We start from the raw sequence: 6,452 nt of genomic DNA on the forward strand, positions 1-6,452 counted from the left end.
GCTCGCAGCATGATTATAAATGATCTTAGGCTCTGATCTAAAAAATGTATTTCCTCACTAAATCTTTGTATTTGATGCGCCGCCTTCCGGATGACTGGATCTGCGTGGGAGTGCGGTTCCACAGATTGCATTAGCTTGCTGTGCGTCAGGGCGATTGGTAACCAAGGTAACGCCTAACAACATCCCGTGTGGGTACTTACACCAGCTCTTCACACAAAGCCCTGGCGCGACTGGTGCAGAAAACCGTGTTTTTCGAATCTATTTCGAGTCTATTGATCGTGGTGAAATCAGAAAGAGATTCATAACATCATCATCATCAGCTCCTTTACATCCTGCCGGACGATCAGTTCAGCGTCGGTGGGCTCGTCCGTGGACGTGGGCGGCGAGTCCAGCATTACTCTTGCAGTGTTTACCACACACAGCGCAGATGAAAGCTGTTGTTTGGCATGGTGTGTGTCTCTTTTGCCTTCTGGCAAACTCGTTAAATTCCAAGTCAAGTTCCAGATTCAGATTCATAACAGATCCCATTTATTCATCACAACCTTCAATTCTATGGTTTTGTTATTATTTTTTGCTATGTTGTCATTATGGTGTCATTATGTTTGCATTTACCTTTGTCACCTTATTTGTTGTTTGTACTTCTTTCAATGTCTTAGCAGCAAAGCAATGTTCACATAAAGGTACTCCAAGTCAACCATACAAATTCACTGCTTAAAGACTCCCCATTCCTTTCGAATTCGAACAACGCCAAACTCTTATAGTATGTCCAACTATTCACAAAAGAAACCAAAAGATTTGAGTAGCCAACCCCCCACTTTCTACCAGTCTTGTAGTACCTGCCCACATATCTATCTGTCTATTGATTTCAATTTTCTTACATTTCAAGATTTCTGTCATGTAGTTTATTTGAGATAATTTGTTGCTCTTATGCTTTGCATGTCCACACCTAACCTGTGTTTTCATTTTCAGTATTTGTAGTATTTGTAGTATTTGTTTTCTATGTTTTTAATGTATTCTGTTGATGGCGACACGGAAATAAGCTGTAAGCTTGGGTCTGTCTATTCTCCAAGCAGAGGTTTTGGTCGGGGGGTAGTAGTGGCCGGGTTTTTTTATCATTGCCTCCTGTAACGGAGAATAGGGTCTGTCGCCATCATGTCATGTATCTAAATGTTGCAATAGAAAAAAAAAACTCTATGGCCTGCGCCTTCAAACATAAACGTTGTGTTGTACTGAAAGAATTAGGGTGGGCAGGTAGGGATTCTCTCTTTTCTTCTTCTTTTTTTATTGGGTTTTAGGATGACACATACACGTAGGGTGTCACGTTTCCTTGCTGTTTTAGTAGCAGGGTATATTCTTACACTTTCTCTTTATATTGTTGCTAGCCCTTCCCCTTTAACGTGCTCAAGGCACCTAGTCGAACCCTATTTTACCTCCCTTCCGAAATACGAGTTCCGGCCAACGGACATGTCCTTCCCAGGATTGAACCGGAGTCTCTCATTTACCAAATAATTGGAACCAGGAGCTCAACTGTGAGGCTGCTACTAGTAGCGATACAGGGACGTCCCTGATTCGGGTGATACCACAATTCAGTCAAAGGTAATCGTTAGTCAAAGTGGACCGTGGTCTTTGTCATATGAATACACGATTGACCTTTCTGCAGACATACATACATGTACATAGGCGCATAGGCAGAAGCTTTCGAAATGTTGGTAGGTTAGATATGCCATTTGAGATACAGCGGCATCTTCTCCGTGCTAAATACCCTTGTATGAATTGACTTCCACAAGCAGCCACAGTAGAATATCAAGAGCCATCGCCCGGGAGAGAAGCATACATAAGTGAACTTGAAAGGCTGTCGGTGCAAACGATAATGGTCTTCGATTTGAAAGGTCACCCTTCAGTCAGACAGGAAGGCTGGCAAGCCCACTCAACCTTATCATGCTTTAGACTGTAACCTGGCGACGCGGTGGCGCAGTGGCAGGGTGCTTGGCCAAGAATCCAGAGGTCCTGGGTTCGAATTCGGAGTTTTCCCGTTGACGTTGTGCCCGTGAGAAATATTAATGAACATACGAGAAACCCATACGAGAAATACGGAGACGTTACATCTTCCAACTCTTGGGTTCTCTGTTCTCTCTGGTAACGTTACAATTTTGTGAAGGAAAATGTTTTCGTCAAGGGTTGCCCGAAAGTATCATACAGGCGGTCTCCATTTACGATCTCTTAAACCCAAACACATTGTGCTACATAGCCATTGGCCTGTCGAAAGAATATACATCGGTAAGCCCTTGATACATGGCCCTAAGCTAAAGATATACGAACTTCATCCCCCCTGCACGACAGATTCTCCATTAGTGGTTTTTGGCTTCAGGCATAACCATAGACATATCACTGATTCCCAACTACTGTTAAACATGAGTGCTTATAGGGATTTTGTTGTTGTCAGCAAATGATATTGTTATGCTGCACAACACTTTAAAAATAATCGTGACGACAAATATCACTGTGAGTCCATCTAAATTGAATATATTTAATTCGATGTCGATACACCTGGTTCAAAAAGGGATGTACATGTAGCTCAACTGGAAGCAGCCTCACAGTTGAGCTCCTGGTTCCAATTAGTTAGTAACTGGGATATCACGGTTCAAATCCTGGGAAGGGTATCTCGGTTGGGATGTCACCCGATGGCCTTTCGGAAAATGGGAGTCCCGTGTTCGAGGAGGTGTCTCGAGCACGTTAAAGGGTAAGAGCTTGCAACCCCTCCCTGTAAAAAATATACCCTACTACTAAAAGAGCAAGGAAACTTGCTGACCTATGTGCCGCTATGCACTATATCAGGTGTACAACAACGCCCAATTTGGGTCAGGCGTTTGTCTTGGCAAATCCGAAAATGTTCTACTCTTAAGCTTGCTTCTGCAAACCATTGTTCAATATACGTACGTCCTATGATCAAAATAACAAATGTCCTTCCTATTCTAAATGTAATCATGTACAAGTCCATGCCCCGGTTAATCACTAATATGCCGGTAAGTGTTCGAGCGCTTCACGTTTCTGTGAATTACTGTCACCTGTCATACTTTATAATGGCACCCGCGGGTATTCCCTAATGTGACTTTTACCAGAGTAATGGCTGAAACAAAATTGTAGCGGAAATGAATATTCATTCATGTAACTGTGCCTTGTTGCTTGAAACTTCCTATGGAACGTTAAATTACACTAACTTTCTTACTGCGACTTTCACCAGTAAAAAAAAAAGCGAAGTGCAGCGACTGGATGGTTGAAACAAAATTGTAACAGAAATGAAGATTCATTCAGGGGACATTAACCACAGTGACTTATTGCTTGGAACTTCCTCTGGAACACTAGATGGCATTAAATCCTTCTAATGTGACTTTTACCAGAGTGATGACAAAAGTATAACGGAAATGAAGATTCGTTTATGTAACTTTTATAACAGTGACTTGTTGCTTTGAAATTTCACTGGAATATTAACTGGTAATGAAGAATCATTGGAAGGAGGTTGCTGCTCAGAAGACTTCTTTCAGAATCAACATGGCTACCAGACAACCCGCACAAAATCGGAACTTACTAGCCGTTCAATTTCCACAATACTTCGCTAGGTGGCGCAACATTACAGCTGTTGCTGAATGAGAATCTCCAGGCCCTCTGCAGCCTATGATTCGATCCGCCGAACGACTATGTTGCGAAAGGGAAACATTGCACCGTAACTCAGCAAACAAGTCTGGTTGCTGATCTCCAAGCAGATTTACCGGTGGCATGACAGTATCTAAAGGAAAAAGCAGTCCTGTAATTCACTTTATCTTCACGGTAGCAAAATTTCACGATGTAAGGAAATGAACATTTTCACTGAACTTTAACTTCACGTTGGCACCAAGTGATTTACAGAATGAAGGAATCATATATAATTACAACAACTTTTTCACAGTGATGATACGTTCACGGTACAGAGGTGACAGTGAAAACAGTGAACATAAAGTTACAGTGAAAGAAACAAGAATTACAGTATCCAATTGTCATGCCACCGGCACATCTACTTGGAGATTATCTCGTAAAACACCATTGAAATATTTCATTGTCCAGTCCCTGATTTTGTCACAGTTACTTTACAATGAGCTGATACGCAAAGTGTGAATGTTCTTAATTTTCCCCTTGACTTCTGTGTTTTGCTTGTTGCCGCGGCTACCTCAAAGTCAAACGCCTTCCCGAAGTGCAAGTCCACCGGCCTGTGTGAAGATGGCAGTACATTAGACGGTTGACATGCAACGCTAATGGAGCTTCACTGTGAAGAAAAGGACACATTTTAACTTGAAAATTAGGACAATTAGGTCCTCTGGGAGCTGGAAACGACCTTAATGTAAACACAGACAATGCGACAAAGTGAATGAAAGCACAATTAGGCTCCATCGCGTGAGACTTTCCAATTTGCTCCCAGCGCCAGGCGGTGTTTGGGACCGAAAACACAGGAAACACATCTAGCCGTTACAGCATCTAATGGCGCGGTGTCCATTGAAAAGACTGTATTGTTATTGCCGTACAAAACGAAACATGTCACAGACATCAAGCTAAAATTAGTCTGCTTACGCACGTGTAACCACTTCATAGCACGTTCACACTAGTTGTCGGTAAAAGCAAGTGATTGGCGTTGTAGCCGAGGAATGGCAGATTTGCACAGCCTATTTTGTTCGTAGCTATGCATGTTGCAAGGCCAATCTAACGATTTATAAAACGAAAAGTTTAACCATATTCATACGCTCTAACAATGAATCAAACTAATTATAAGACAAGAGTTCCGCGACCTCATATCTCCATGAACAATTCTATTTATGCAAATGACTTACACATTTACATAATATATGCTTAATCATAAACACATTTATCTTACTTACACATGTTGCAATATTGACAGTCCTATAATTTTCCAATTTGATGAATTTTGGTGTTTTTGCATTAATTATGCAAATTAAGAATTTATTTGCATAATTGGTATCTGTTGATGATCCACTTTCCATTAACTACATATGTTACATGTATTTGAGTCTTATAATGGAAAACACTGCAAATATAGATTTTCCTCATTATCTATGCAAATTAATTCCCAATTAGCATAATTTGCACTTCATTGTGTACATCTCTGTCTAAGCTACCTGCATACTAAATATCATGGAAATCCGTTGTCCCTTTGTTCAGTTATTCTCCTTAGAAGATTTTCACAATAACGCCCCTGCAGTTCCAGAGCAAGCTGCTAGGGAGCCCAAACCTACACCATTTCTTAGTTACATCACAAGCTATCTGCCACCCAAAAATCAAGACCACAGCACGTCCAGGTCAAAAGATACAAAAACGGAAGTTCTGCTGCAGTACCAAGGTCACATACCAGGGGGCCCAAAATCGACCTTGAATTTCGGCCTCACAACACCCGCCCACATACCAAATATCATCGTAATCCATCCAGAGGTTCTTGAGTTATGCTGCTTACAATAGTCCGGAAACACAAACACACACACACACACAGACACACCAAAAACAATATCTCCATTTTTCATGGAGATAATTACACGGGCTTGCATACAGAAACGGCTTTATTCTGTTACTGGTGCTAATGAACTTTGTTGATACACGGGATGTACAAACGTGGCTCGCCTTGCTTGCCTGTATGCTTCGTACGCGCATTCCAAAACATATGCCATCCAATTTTGATAACAAGCTCCTGTTGCGAGCCATATTCATGTTATATCTCACTGGACGTTAAGTTCTAGAGCGATTATGTATGATAAAGTTTGATATGTATTACTCTCATGACTACTCTGTTCCATGCAGCAGTCTTAAATCAACTGATCTATATAAATATAGATATATTGAGCAAAGTCAATACACGTGTTTCGGGTTTCAAATTTCCATTGTCAGTTGTCGGAGATCGAGAACTTGTCAAAATCACAGGAAGAAGTTGCTATGTCTACAGTCTGTGCAGTTCTCTTCTTACAGACTATTACTACTAAGACAAACTTCACCCTATCTGGTACACAGAGCGATATTTTCTATGTACTGTTGTCATGTCCGACTCCTATATCTATGTACATAGGTCAATTTCTCCATAAATCATTCGAAAAGTGAGACAGAATTACCCATACATGAATATATATTGTAACAAATACACTGGTTTCGGAAATATTTTGTACTTAGAATTGTAGGATAGATTAGCCTTGTAGAACAGATTGTTGATTTCATGCCATACATTGTACCATGTACGATTGTTGAGCAATAAAGTTCACTTCACTTCACTTCACTTCTTAAGCTTCTTCATCATCATCATGTTTCATACTCTTCACAAGTTGGAACGTACACACAGTTTATCCTCCAGTATTATCTATTCTCTACAGTTCTCTTCTAGAGGCTCATATTTGTGAGAAACGTTGTCGGAGGAGTTCAAATGTACA

This window comes from Branchiostoma lanceolatum, chromosome 2 (assembly GCF_035083965.1).
Source record: "Branchiostoma lanceolatum isolate klBraLanc5 chromosome 2, klBraLanc5.hap2, whole genome shotgun sequence".
In the NCBI taxonomy this organism is placed as follows: domain Eukaryota; kingdom Metazoa; phylum Chordata; class Leptocardii; order Amphioxiformes; family Branchiostomatidae; genus Branchiostoma; species Branchiostoma lanceolatum.